Source organism: Citrus clementina, unplaced genomic scaffold, assembly GCF_000493195.1.
Source record: "Citrus clementina cultivar Clemenules unplaced genomic scaffold, Citrus_clementina_v1.0 scaffold_3, whole genome shotgun sequence".
In the NCBI taxonomy this organism is placed as follows: Eukaryota; Viridiplantae; Streptophyta; class Magnoliopsida; order Sapindales; family Rutaceae; genus Citrus; species Citrus x clementina.
The window spans coordinates 13,342,560-13,357,943 of NW_006262339.1; the positions used below are offsets into that span (position 1 = coordinate 13,342,560).

The following is a 15,384-nucleotide window of genomic DNA, read 5'->3' on the forward strand; positions in this document are numbered from 1 at the left end:
TGTAAATATCATTTTACTTTACTGTTATTTCACTATTGTTTTATTATTTGCATTATTGTCTTTAATAATTTTATTACTGTTTGTTTTTTTCCTTATTACTGTTTGCTTTTTCTTTTTTTACTGTTTCCTTTTTGACTCGCGAGCCACGTGCTTTACGCGTTATTTGACACTGACATATTACCTCATACACAACTATGACTCATTATCACCAAGACTCTTAAATGTGATTTCTTTTGTCAAGCACTCACAAATTGTTTTTGAGAAGTATCGCAATGGCAGCTACTCCCAATAGACAATTCAAGAACATTTGTGTGCTTTCTGGATTTACCTATGGTAAACATAAAGAGTTCGTTGAGGCAGCCATAGATCCTGGTCGAAGCATAGCAGCAAGAAAATTACACTTGGTGTATGGAGGAGGTAACCGAGGGTTATCAAAAATGATCTCAGAAGCAGCTTTTATCAAAGGAAGTCAAGTGTTAGGCATCATCCCAAGAGTCCTAAAATCATTGGGCAGTTCGTCTGACTCATCAACTGGAGAAGAGTTAGTCGTCTCAGGTATGTAAGAAAGAATAATTGAAATGCTTAATCATGCTGATGCTTTTATTTTCCTTCCAGGAGATCTTGCAACACTAGAGGCACTTATCACACTAGCATCTTGGGCCCATCTGCACATCCACCAGAAACCCATCGGTTTGTTAAATGTCAATAACTTTTATGATGGCTTTATCGCATTTCTTAACCATGCAATAAAAAACTATTTCATTCCCTCTAATGCGAAAAAACTCTTTATTTGTGCTCACACTGCTAATGAGCTACTTGATCTGTTACAAGCTTATAGACCGGAGCCAGACCCCTGGACCTTTGTGTTGGAGCATCCAAATAATGATGGTAACAGTAGCCGCAGTAAGAAGTACAAATTAGATTTAACTCTCCGCTTGTAAATATTTTCTTCTGTGTTGCACCACCCAGGTGATGTCTTCTAAACTCTACTTCTTTCCTTTCAAACATTGAGAACAATGTTTCGTTCTGGTTGGGGGGAAGGAATAGTCGACAATTGTGAAATTTTGGTTAAATTTTTACTAATTTTTTGTTGTAGAAACTAACTATTGCTAACTTTTTGTATTGAAGATGGCTGAATATGGAGGGTAGTAACTTTAGAAACACATCTTCATCGTTTAAAAAAAATTAAAAAACTAAAAAAAAATTCAGATATTTTCTTTTTCTTTATTATGTTTTATGTTTATTTTTCTTCTTTTTAATTTCTCCTCTATAAATATACATTTTCCAACTTGTGAGTCGAAGATGGCTGAATATGGAGTGTAGTGCCTCTAGAAACGCATCTTCTTAAAAAGAAAAACCATTTTCGTTTTCTATCATTCTACGTGTAACTTTTTTAATTAGTTTTTATGCATCATTTTCACATTTCTGCATGTATATTTTCCTTTCATGTTTAGAACAGGTTGGGGGGTAGAATGTTGTTTAAAAAAAAAAATTTGTGTGATTTGTTTTAACATTGGATGACATGATTAATTTTAAATTTTAGTATTTGTATTATCTTTGGTCTTAAGTGATGTTACGTTATGTTTGCTACTCTACATGTTGATGTCGGAGACAAATGTGAGTTGTTTGAAGGAATGAACATGTCATAAATAAATACCAAGTGAGTTGTTGAACCTATCATTTTCTTGGAGAGTAACCCTTTTACCCATTCTCTATACAGCTTAGCAGTTTATTATTTTATACTTGATCTCTAGATTTCTTTTGAGTTAACCTTTAAAAAAAATGGTAAAATTAAAAAAAAAAAAGAAAAAAAAAATGTGTTGCTACATTGGGAGGCCCATCTAACTAGTAGATATGAATGATTATTTAGAGCCATAAAAGACGATGGAAAGGCCATCTTTGATCCGTTTGAGCCTTTCTAGCCATCCCTTTTATTAAATATCCATAGTTATCCCCTTTGAGCCTTAAAAAAAATAAAAAATAAAAAAATCTTTTCTTTGTCAACTTATCATCTTGACCCACTCCGATTTGGAGTATTACCTGATGTCTTATAAGTTCCATCACCTATTTATGTTTGAGAAAAATGTAAATGAACATTTTGTACAGTGAAGTTATGCCTAGTTAAAAAAAAAATTTGTTGTTGCTAAAAAAAAAAGAAAAAAAAATTGTTGTTTCAAAAGAATAAAAATAACAATAATAGGTGAAATCCACCTTGCAACTCCCAAAAAAAAAAAAATACTCTGCATTTTTCTCAAATATATACTTTGTTTTCCTTATTTCCCTTCTTTGTTAACCATGTCCCTAGCCTACGTTACATCCTAATAAAAGTCCTTCCTGATTTTAGGGAACTATAATTTGAAGTAGAAGCTAGTTATATGGGCTAAAAAGATGTAGTGGTGCATAATAAAAATAAATAAATAAATAAAAGAAAAAAAATAAATAAATTGGGTTGACTAGCATTTTTTTTTTACTTGAGATCGTATTATTTCTAAGCTAAGGGCATATTTATTTCATCTTGGTGAGAGCATGTGATATCACTTCTTTATTATTTTCTCTCTCAATTACCATTCATTGGAGTGACTATTTTTATTGGGTTTAATTTATTTGTGAGAGTGTCATTACTTCCAGTGAGATTTTGGGGTTTGACATGTTAATCTTGAAAGTAACTATAACAAAGTCTACTAGGCTGATTCATGTGAATGGTTAATATGGGTGTGATATTTCTTTAGACTGGAGATAATGATTATACTTTTATTTGATTGCTATCATTCATCTGATTGAATAAATACGAGTGTTTCAAAAAAAAATCATTTTAAATTTGAATTTTATTTTCGCTTTATTTACTAGGGACTAGCAATAAGCTGGTTGAGGGGTGTGTTGAGTGTTAGAAAATGCATATTTATAAAGGAGAAAACCGTCATTTTACATTTCAAGTCTTACTAACAACCCTTACTTTTATGTTTTTAACATTCTTGTGATTTAATTACGTGTGTTTTATTTTAATTAAGTAATTTATGTATTTTATGGGCATTATAGTCATTTCACAATAAAGGAGAGATCAGACAACAAAACGGACATCACTTTTGAACTCAGGACGGTCGAAAACCTTAGGAGGAGCATAAAAGGAAAAATGGCACTATTCACATGTACGGTACTATTCACGTATACTGTACTGTATACGTTACTGTTCACAGCACTGTTCACATAGACGGATCAATGACGTGGCATTGACCGATGATGTGGCATTGACTGATGAGGTGTCACGATCTTGTTGGACTAAAATTCTTATGTACTGTTGATGGTGACGTGGCAGCATATCAATGGACGAAAAATCTCGCGTACGGTGCATGCATCACACAGGATTATTTTCAACCAAACTGTGTTACTGTTCATCCGGGTCAAACCGTGTTACTGTTCATCCGCGTGGTCAAACCGTGGACTGTTGACTGATGACGTGGCGCAATCCTGAGCGTCCAAACTGTTTTTAATCCGATGGCCATAATTTACTCCATGTATCTATAAAAAGGGGGCCTCCCCCCCCTAATTTGATATCTCTGAATCCATTTTTGGGATCCATTTTCTGTAATTCCCTCTCCATCTTGTATTTTCTTCGTATTTTAATAAATTCTCATTTTGCCCCTAGTTCAATTATGAGTGGCTAATTTTCTTTCAAGCTTGGGTTGAAGGTGAAGTCTCAACATGTGTCATAGGCTTTATTTGGTAAATTTATTTTCTCTTCCCCTATAGTTTTTGTGGATGTTTTGACTTCTCGTCGATAAATAATACTAATCTTATCTAGTACCACATTGGTTTCACCGGCCCTCTAGTACAATATTATTATTATTTGGCACGATAAGCCCTTAGCACCATATTGATTAGAGCGTGGTTCATGAGGTGTGGATTCCCCCCTCATGATTTAATTGACATTAATAAAGATTATTTAGCCCATGATGCATGTTGATACGGATCCAGATACCCAAGTACATCATTTCAATAGATTTCGCTTCAATTTATTCTCGCAATTGCAATTCCAATTTTAGAATCTCAATTCCAATTTTATGATAATTTAAATCACTTCCACCATAATTTCAACCACCCATTTACAAAATTAATTCTACATATAATTAAAATCCACCTCCTCGTGGGATCGTCACTCGTCACCATTGATCTATACTACAATAGATTCGTGCGCTTGCGAGTACATTAAAATTTGCACAACACTTAGCACCATAATGAGTGATAATGTGAAGCAGTTTGTCTATATAATCATCAAAGTCATTTAAAGAAGAAGCTTGAAGAGGAAAAGAAGCTTGGGTAGATAAGCTACCAAGTGTTTTATGGGCCTATAAAATTATTTAGAATATTGTCATAGGAGAAACACCTTTCCCTCTTGCCTTCGAGGTAGACCCAATTATCCTCATTGAAATTGGACTCTCTCTTGATGTGCTTATAATTTATATATTATTTTAATATTTCTCTAACTTAATTTTATGTTAAATTATATTTTATTATATTAAATTTTATCTTAATTTTTATATTTTTTCATTGTAGGGTTATATTGGGAAAAAAGTTTAAAAAATAAATAATCAAAGAATAATGGGAAGAGTTGAAGATCAAGTAGGAAGCATTAAGGAAAATAATAGTTAAAGTTTTATTTTCATAATTAATTTGGTGGCAAGCTTGGCATATATTGTGACTAATTAATGAAGCAAATATTTTGGCATGGCTTTAAATGGCAATCATGTGCACAACTTTAGAAGGGAATTAGATTTAAAGGAGGCGGCCAACATAATTAGTTTATATAAGGCCCACCAATTGAAACCAAGATGAGAATAGACAAGAGCAGAAGTTGAGAGAAAGAGAAATTAGAAAAGAAAAAAATAAAAGCAGCAGAGCAATTTTGAGGTGGAAGAAGGAGCTGAGATTAATTCTTGAGTGTTCCCAATTGAATCTTGCTTGAGTGTTCCCAATTAAATTTATGAACTCTCTTAATATTCCTATGAACTAATTTATTTTGCTAGGGCTATGATGTAGCATAACTATAAAAACTTAGTTCCATAAATCTATGCTGTTTTTTGTTTATTATTCTATGATTGAGTGTTATTATTGTGCCTAATGCTTTTAAATATCTTACCAATATTTGAATGATTTGAGAATACATAATTAGACCAAGAAGATATTTATATGTTTTTGCTCTATGTAATGGATGCCATGAATTGAACAAAAGATAAAAACGTGCCAACGTGATTCATACAGTTTTTCTAAGGATTTCCATAGAGTTTAATGAATCTTTACATATTTAAATTCACATAGAGATATAATGGGTTAATATGTGAAGGTATTTTTGATATTACTCGAGAGAAAATATTGAATAGATTAGGGAAATTCACTGTCAACATGAGTAATAATCTTTAATAGCATAGATGGAGTATTAAATTGGATTGATTATGATGAAATCTTATGTTCTAGTATCTTAATTTCTTGGTGATTTCTATTACTGCTTGCATTTATATTTAATTTTTAGATATTTTAGTTTATCTAATTTTTAATCAAAATTCACTTATTCACTATTCAAATAAATTAGGGTTAGAATAATTTCGGTAGCTAATAGGATATATAATTTCTATAGGATGATACTCTATTTGATATTATATTACTTGTGTTAACTAGTACACTTACTAATTTATGCAGCACTTCTCAAAGGATAGCTTATTTCGATAAAGAGGAGAATATCTTATTTGTTATTGCTAACTTACATTTATCTACAAAGAAAGAGCAAGGATGGACCTTAAAGCGGCTCTATATCGACACAATGCTTCTTTTTATTCAACAAAAAGGTTTGCCTACGAGCTTTCAAGAAAAGCTATTAGTGCTTAGAAAGGATAACTCAAAACACTAAAGTAGCCTCAAAAGGAATTTTTGGGACCAACTAGGAAGATTCTTATCAAATGGATAAAGTAGCTGGTTTATGTGCTTACAAGCCACTACACATGGATGGGACTATAGTCAAGCACCTATGGAATATAGCTATACTGAAGAAATATTATCAGTATACTTATCTATTCATTACTCCTTTTATCTGTTATTTTCTTTAAACATGTGTTTGTACTATTGTGTATAGGCCTTGTGGGTGCCGTACCAGTTCCTCCCAATGGTTAGTTGTTCTTTTCAATTGTTAAAAGTCATTATGACAAACCAAAAGTGTTCTCATTTCACTTAGGTTAACTCTTGCTATATCATGTAATGACATGAGCTCTCATTGCTAAACGGAAAATTATCTATGAAGCATTCTGTTTTCATTTATGAACGTAGCTATTTTTAATCTTCTTCTGATATGAATGAATGGTTGAATGCCAAATGCGAATGTTACTTGATTGATTGAGTTTAGCTCTTTGCTTGATGATTTCTTTATTATCTCATAGTTAATTTCTCTCGAATATTCTCGACTGACGATTCACTAAAGTTTGATGCTTTAAAATTCATATTCTAAGTTAGTAAAGTTGTTAAGAGATTAACATTATCAAGAGACTTAAGCAAGTAGATCTTTTAGAACACCTGACTTGAACCAATCAAGAGTTTAGTTTTAAAATAGAACTAAAGTGTATTTACTCTGAGACAATGAACAAAAACAATGGAAAATGTAGTATTTTAGACAAAATCTTAAAATATCGCAACTTTCTAGTGGGAGTAAAGGCCATTAAAGACTCAAATATGAAATCAAATCATCGAGAACCTACAAAATGTTCATTTTTAGAATTGAATTACTTACACACACTTCACCCAAATTGATCACAAACCATTCTGCTAAAAGAACAAAGCAGGTAGCCACTATGATGGATAGCTAAAAGTACATATACTAGTTAGCTTTTGAGCGGGCTAATCAAGCAAAAAGAACAAAAGAAAAATAATGAAAACAAGGCAATAGGACTTATAAATTCACACCTAAATGAGGGAAACAAACGATACATGCTGTAAGAATTCACGAATGCTCCCTTATATACGACAAAACGAGTTAAGGAAACCTTTAAAATAGCTTAGCTACTCTGGCTTGCAGAGCATCTTCTAAAATATCATATTTCGCTATTTACCTTATACATTGAATTGTCACTTATTTACATCACCCAAAAAGATGAATATTGCACTGTGAGATATCACCTCCTAAAGTTGAGCTCCCACATTGTTTATCAAATTGATTGAGTACATATTGACTAAATGGATTGAGAATTTCTCTTTATGAGAACATATTTGTTGGTTATCTGAAAGCACATTTGTGAACATGCATGTACGATAAAGACCCTAGAAATGCATTCAAAGCGCCATGAGGAAAGTTGAGCTCTCTCAAGTGTTTATGGAATGGGTAGAGAACTCTTCCCCATTATTAGCTATTCTTTATTTGATATATAAGTGCAAATGTGATGAGATAGATGCAAGTCTCCATGGGTATACAGAAGACTTGCATACAATTTGGCTCAACTACCTTAGAAAGACAACTCCAAAAGTTTTCAAAACTTGAAAAACGATAAACACTACTAACAAAATAGCCAAACACTACTACTTACACAAACAATTTATTCTAAATTGAATTTTAGGCAAAAGTCCTTAGTTAGCCTGCAAAGTTCAGATATTAAAATAAACAAAAAATAGCATAACCAAACTAATACCAAATAAAGCCCTGTGCAAAGGATCGTTCAAAAAACTTAAAAGTAAAGCAATATGAAAGTTGTGGATACTATCAGAAAGCATTAATATCGACATAAATTGTAAAGAAATAAAGTGAAGCAGAGGGTCAATTCCTTCATCAGCATGGCAAGTTGACTTTTAGAGAGTGGGAGGATCAGCTCCCCAGTTGGATTAGGAACGTTATAAGAACTTCTATGAGTGCCTTTATTATTATTATTATTATTATTATTATTATTATTATTATTATTATTATTATTATTATATTTTGTCTTCTTCTCTAATTAGAGTTAAGATATTCTTCTTCACCGTAAACGACTCAAAATAAGAAGCTTCAAAGCTAAGGTTTGCCTTCCAAATCTCAATCATGACATAATTCATAGCTATCTGAACTTATTAATCACTGTGCTTCTAAGCCCCTAGAGAAATCCTCATCTCTAAGCTAAGTATAACTCTTTTTTTGTTGTCAACTTCTCCCTTTGGGATTCCATCTTAGAGGTTATCTTCTCTAAAAGCTTCCTAGATGCTAACACTTCTTTCTAGTTGAGCTACTTACTCCCTATATTTAGTGTGTGTTGAGAGAGCAACAGAGGACTTCCTGGCCAAGTCATAATTCTTGGTCAACGTAAAGTAAAAGGTAGCTGAAAAAAAAAAAAAAAAGAGGTTAGCTCTCTATATTAAGATAAAGAAGGTTATGCTTAACAAAACCAAACCATTAAAGAAAACTTAGATCTTGACAGTATATAATGGCTGAGGTGATGCCATCTAGCAAAGTCTATTTGTTCATCACGATGATAGAGTTAGAAATAATATGATCACATGCAAACTGAAAAAACCTTTAAATATGAGAAAACCTACTGCTTGAAGCAAGATTTGGATCTATGGTTTCTTAGGTGCTCGTGTAGGAGAAGGTTTCAGGATATTTTTTTTCTTTTTAGAGGGCGATGAAGGAGTCTTAGAAGATCCCTTAAAGTCGTTCACTGGAAAACATTAGGATTTATCATCCTGTTTAAGGGTGAGGGGATAGCCCCTTTGCTAAGAAAAGTGATAGCTGGTTTGTTCTCAGCTGAGTTAGACATAAGATTAGCAAAAACATACTTGTCCAGAGCCTTTTGCTTACTTTCACTAGAGCCAAAAGGAGGTTCCTTGACTACAAAGTATGGAGACAACTATTAACAATCAACTAAAAAGAAAGAGAGAGATAGAGTAAGAGTGAAAAGATAAAATAAATAGAAGATTGAGAAGGATAGTTAAAGCATCCATCAAAGATTTGGCGTGCTTATCAGACAAATGACGATCCTTAATAAGTCTAGAATTAAATAGCCTCTCCTCACTCAGTACATTTTTTTTTTCAAGATCAGCAAGTCTTGCTTTGCATGACTACAAAATCTTGCATATCCTCCATTGGATTGTCTTTTTTACTCTATATAACAATGATAAGTGAATAAGGGTAGCGCAAATCAGTTTTTAAGTTTAAAAGATAACTAAAGCAACAAGGAAATGGCTGAGTTAGGACACCTACTTCTAGAGTTAAAACCAGTCCTGACAGAACTCACTTTACCTTTATGCTCTATAGTAGAGCCCTAACCATCTTCTATTATGAACCACTCATACCTGAAACATTTCTTCAAAGTAAGAATAAGAGGAACTAGATTGTTATCCACTGCCCAGGGAGAGAGATATACTGAGTTGAGAGAGATATACTGAGTTAGAAGAATGCATTCTTGAGTTGATAGAGTCCCTTAGTGTTATCTAAGGCAAACTCTTGCTCAAATAGCTCCCTTCAATACACAAAACACTCTATAATATTCCTCCAAGTAGAAAAGGTAAATTGTATCAGAGCGGCATCAAAGTAACCAAGTAGCTTCATAATAAATGGCTGAAGAGATAATTTTAGGCCAAAATGAAATTGGTTAGTATAAAAGAAGAGTCTAGAGGCCTTTCGTGTACCTTGACCCTAACCAAAGAGGGAATATAATAATTTCTTACAACAAAGTCTAAATCTTTTTAGCTATGCTCTAAAGAAAGTATCTGATGATAGGGAGTTTTCAATTGAGTCAAGAGAGAAACTTAAGTTTCAAAAAATGGCAAGACCGTTTCCTTTGAAGTTACGACCATCCCTGGGAGGTTTACACTTCTTTGTAGGTTTCTTAAAAGGTAAACTCTTTTGTGAGTCAGGAGCCATGGCATTCTCTCTTTTTTCTCGAAAGTCATCATTTGAATTACTTCTGGATTCTGTTTATTTCTCTTTCTCCCTCACAGACTTTTGGGATTTACCTTCATCATTATCATCACTCAGTGCGGGGAGATAATTATGCCTAGGGGCAAATTAAAAATCGAGAATATTCACTATTGTCCCCATCTGTCTCATCAATATCCTCCAAAGACAAGATAATTGATCTTTCTCTTCATAACTATCACAAGCCAACCGAGTTGCACTCTCGACACAACGCCCAACATAAACAAAAAAAATGAAAGCAACAGAACATAGTTTTCGTAAACTAAAAACCAACAAGGCCAATCAAAAAGATGAGGGAAAAAAAGAGAAAAGTATCTGATTTGACTAAGATTTTAGCAAATTTAAAGAATGGGGAAAAAAGTGAAGAATCAAGCAATAAATTACCTATTAAAAAAGTTGTGATAATGTAAAAGAAAGAAAAGGGAAAAAAAATAAGAGAAAGAGAGGGTCAAACCTCACTATGAAGCACCAATAAGAGAAGCTGTAATGCCAAGATGATGAATGATGAACCCTTACACCAAATAAGTTTCGTCATAACGTACAGTTGTGAAACAAAGTAAACCCTATAACAAGAAAAGAATAAGAGGAAGAACAACTCACTAGAGAGTAGCTTTAAAGAAACCAAAACAAGTCAAATGCCAAATATTAAAGAAACAAAGGCTTCAAGCTTGAGGGAAGACAGAGCAAAGCTGGAAATAAGATAAAGAAAAGAAAAAAAAACTCAATTTTGTGTAAGGAAAATCGTACAACAAGAGGGATAACCATGTGTAAGGGGGAGTTCATCCTTTGCTCAAATGGGTTTCAATCTAACGATAATGAGTAGTCAAAAAGGGTTAGGAGATTATGAAGTAGTAGGAAAAAAATTAAGCCATTGATAGAATCCAAGGGCCAAAGATTATCCGCTTGTCAGCAACTAAAGTAAGGACAGCTAGAGGCAGCAATATATGCAGTTGAGGAAAACAATGAGGATATGCCACGTGGGTTATTCATCAAGCATTAAAAACCCACTAACTTACTTCCTGATTTAAATGAAAGAGCCATGTTGCTAAGTTGGGAAAGTGGGGAAATTTTCAGTGATAACCCCAGAGTTTATCAAATTTGATATGGCCGCCACCGTAAAATATCAACAAGCCCCTCCATCTTATTTCATATCCAAAACTAAAGAAAGCTCTTCCACGTGTCAACACTCAACAATTTCTCCTCGATGTTTCTTGTGCTTTAAACCTTTCAACTTAAAGAAACTAGAGAGATTTTGTTTGGGGGGAAATTTGGATACTAACATGGACTAATGACTTTACAAGTAACTAAAGAAATTCACTCAAATTCGAGTTAGGTCATTTGACTAAATTGCAGGATCGCTCACAAAGATTAAAAGATAAGCTCTCTAGAGAAAGTAAATATGTTCAAACACCAAGGATATTATCATAACCGAAATTTGGTAGTTAAATCAACGAGTCATCATGAGAAAAAAATAAAAATATCTTCTTTTTTGTCTAAAATTGAGGAACCGATGAGAATAGAGATTCTTTAAGCAAATCAAAGAGAGAGCTACATCAACCTTTTTTGTTGTCCCTTAAAAGTAGTAAAACCACAGAGCTGAAAGCCTACCACGTGGCTAATTATAGAGGTGAAAAGAAGGCTGAAGCTTTTCTTACCTCCAAGCTCACAAATGTCACAATCAAAGGACAAAAATACCAAAACAACCTCACCTAAAAGAGGTCAGCCAAAAAGTATATGCCAAGTGTCTAAATAGACCAAAATGTCCCTTGGGCACACTCCAATATAAACTCAAGGGTTATTCAAAACGGTAACATTTTTCTCATTTAAAATATGAACCCATCTTCTTATAAAACAAAAGGGAGTTAACACTATTGCCAAAGCTTCAAGGTTCCTTGGACCTTAAGGCCACCACATTATTTACCTAAAATCTTAATTGAGCATTAGAATGTGGTCACGCGTAATTGTCAGCTCCATCTTTAACCTCAGTTTGCTCAGTCTTGGAGATTAACAAAGCTTTAAAGTTGGTCTTTTCATCTTCACTTTTGTCTTATTTTCATCCCCTTCTCAAACACCCCATTTCTCTCAGTCATCGAGAGCACACCTCAAACTTAGTAAGGCAACTTCACACTTTTTAGACAAATTTTATTTGTTTTAATTAGATCCACCAAAATTTGGTTAAAATAGTAAGTTACATATAATGCACTTTAGCAATTGCCTAATAAATATATAGAAATTAGTTAAAAAAATAAATAATTATAGAGTCATTGAAATTTATACATATTAATGTGATAGGATGTGATTGGTTGATAAAAAATTAAAAAAAATAATGTGGGTTCTCCTATATTTTTATTTCAATCAAATGATGATATGCCAAATTATTTGTACACAAAATTGTTTGTGATTATATAATTAATCTTAAAAAAAATTCGTTCAGTGATTTTTTTTAAAAGCAAAATTATTAATTCACCACCAAATTTATAATTTACTGTTAAAGAATTTTGACAGTAAATTACTTTTTATTTCTTTAATTAATATACTACTCTAAGTGCCTACAAATATAGTCATTTATCACTCTGCGGCACTAGGAATGCCAAATCTGTAAATTATGGACCTCCATATGAACCAGTAGTTTTTCATTTGTTGATAGTGGAAAGATGTTCAACTTCAACCCATTTACTAAAGTAATCCATAGCTACAATGGCATACTTCGCTTATCCTCTACTGGTTGGCATTAGGCCTTTGAGATCAACTTCCAATACAACAAATGGCTATGGCAAAGACATTACAGTTAGCTTTTTCAAAGCATGTGTGTCTCCTTAGCGAATCTTTGGCACTTGTCACAACTTTTGACTATCTCCTTTCCATCTTCATGCATCGTCGCCCAATGGTACCTTTGCCTCAAAGCCTTGTAAGCTAATGACCATGTCCTATAGTGATTACCATAGATCCCTTCATGTATTTTACTTACTTGCACCACTTGTCTAACAAATATTAGTAGCTCATATAATGGATATTACTTATATCGATCCTTGACTAAATATGAAGAAGAATACGATTGATATTGATTTTTTATTTGAAACCAATATCGAAATGGCTTACATTGATCCTAGATTATAGATCAATAGCCATATGTTAAGTCCATAGATAACTAAAAACGATCAAATCAAAAAATATTAACAATTAGCAGCATATAATTACTAACTAAACATGTGCTGCGAATGTAGATACAAACAAAAATGGTTATCAAAGCTAATAGCATAAAAAAAATAAAAGATGGATGGTGGAAATTGAGATTAAGAATGAAATCTATAGCTAGTGTGTTTCTGGATCTATAAATAGAAGGTAAAAAGATTGAAAAAAGATCTTTTGGCTAATTCATGAAAAGTTGATATAGACCCAATTCCAAATATTCTCCAAACATAAACACTAATTGAGGCATCAAAATACCTTTTGCATGTACACACTCGAATCCAATTGGTATAAATCGCCAAGAACAACAAATCAACTTTAAATCTCATGGGCCAAATAGGTATAATTCACTATTTGTTCCTGCCTTAATTGTTTGAAATCGAATAATTAAAGGTTTTATGAACCTTTAATTACCAAATCTTTAAAAATAATTGTATACTTAACAAAATCAATAGCAAAAGTCTATTTTGTCCATGGGGCTATATAAATATGTAAAAAGATGATTTTGTCTTGTGAAGTGAAAAAAATGCAAAATCAATTATTTATAAAATGTCGTACAACAAACTAAACAAATAAAATTAATCAAGTCATCAAGTTGAATAAATTAAAAGTAAAGAGGAAAATTGAACGGAAACAAAATAGATTACATAAACAAAAATAATTGAGTTATACAATTAATACTGTTTCACCAAATTTTTGCTAAGATCTAATTTAAACTAATTGGATGATTCTTGTGCTAAGCTTGGATTTAGGTGTTTTTTTCTGATGCTTAGGACATGTGATTTATCTGAGGTACCCTAGATGGTAAGCTAAAGTAATATGCAAAGTGATCTCAAGTAGTCATATGAGGAATAATAAGGGGAACCTATTACAGCCCTATAGGAGTTGATATGGAGGGCTAGTGTACAATTAAGAGTAGCTTAAACGTACTCAAAAGATAGCTCAGGTGGTCTCACAAAATATTTAGTGTAATTGGGTTACCTTAGATAAGCTCATATGTGAAACACAATCTCGACCACAAATTGAAAATATAATAAAACAAACATAAATATAAAGGAATACACAATATTTACGTGGTTTGGCTTTTAGCCTATGTCCACGAGAGCAAGTAATCACCAATCTATTATATAAATAAGAGGTTACATGAAATTTTATATTATTTGAGATAAATAACATATATTAGATAGTTATATGGAGATGTTTGGTCTTGATAAAAATGATGATGGTGAATAAAGACATAAAAGTGATAATATAGTGGGGAACATGATGAAGGTGGAGAATATAAATGACCTTCAAAAAATAGAGAAGTGGGTGATGATCTAAAAGATGAAAAGAAAGAAAAAGTATATGTGTGAGAGCGAGAAGAAGGGAGGAGAGGATAGGAGAGGAGACAAAGAGATGATAACATGCCTTAATATGGTAAATAAGACATTTGTATAGTGGTTGCTAGCGGCAAGGAAAGTGCACAAAAGTTAAAGCTAGATGTCACCATTAGGCTAAAAGAAGAGGATGTAAAAATGATAAGAATATTCATTTTATACTAGGTTTATTCTTTCTCATAAATATCTTGAAGCATCCAACCTTAACAATTGATTTCCAAGCACATCTAATGTAGTAAATTATTCCAAATGGTATGTTTATAATGCTCTAAGTATTGTGCCCATTTTGCCTTGTAATTGTCCATGCGTCATTCATTTATTGGTCGAAAAATATCGTTCTAAATTTACAATTAAAAAAGATCCCCTAAATTCTTGGGTGGAAAGAACTAAAGCACAAGAAACTTAAAAAAAAAAAAAAATTGGACTTGATGACACATGGTTGCTTCTAGTTACTAGTTTACTTTTCTTGTAACTCTTTTATAGTAGGCAAGGTAACCGAAGGAGATCATACCCCTCGGGCAAAACAACAATTGGTAATAAATATCTTTCATGTAACCTTATTCTAGAGTTTTCTTAAGTAAATAATCATGGCAATTTTGTCAGAAGCTTTCATAGTCCTCTGATAATGGCGATTTATTTAAGAGCTTTTTAATCTATTTGATCATGGTGATTTTCTCAGGAATTATCTTAGCCTTTTGATCATGGCAATTCACTCAAGAGCTATCTTAGCTCTTTGACATATGGCAATAAAAATATGGCCATAAAGCACGACGATAACTTTAGGCGATATACACTAATTTCATGGGAGAGGAGTTCTTAATCCCACATGTAGGTAATCTTACTACGGTACCCTCATGTTGGTGATTTTTTCATGGTCACAGCTCTTTAGTAACAATCAAT

General features: G+C 32.6%; 1 long non-coding RNA gene across 1 annotated transcript; it reads right to left on the reverse strand.

The window, feature by feature from the left end:
• Positions 1-6,725: 6,725 nt before the first annotated feature.
• Positions 6,726-10,813, reverse strand: LOC112100350. Its single transcript, XR_002906704.1, has 2 exons — positions 10,371-10,813; positions 6,726-8,318 (listed from the first exon to the last, which is right to left on the reverse strand). It is a non-coding gene; the product is annotated as an uncharacterized LOC112100350 (long non-coding RNA).
• Between the last annotated feature and the right edge of the window lie 4,571 nt (positions 10,814-15,384).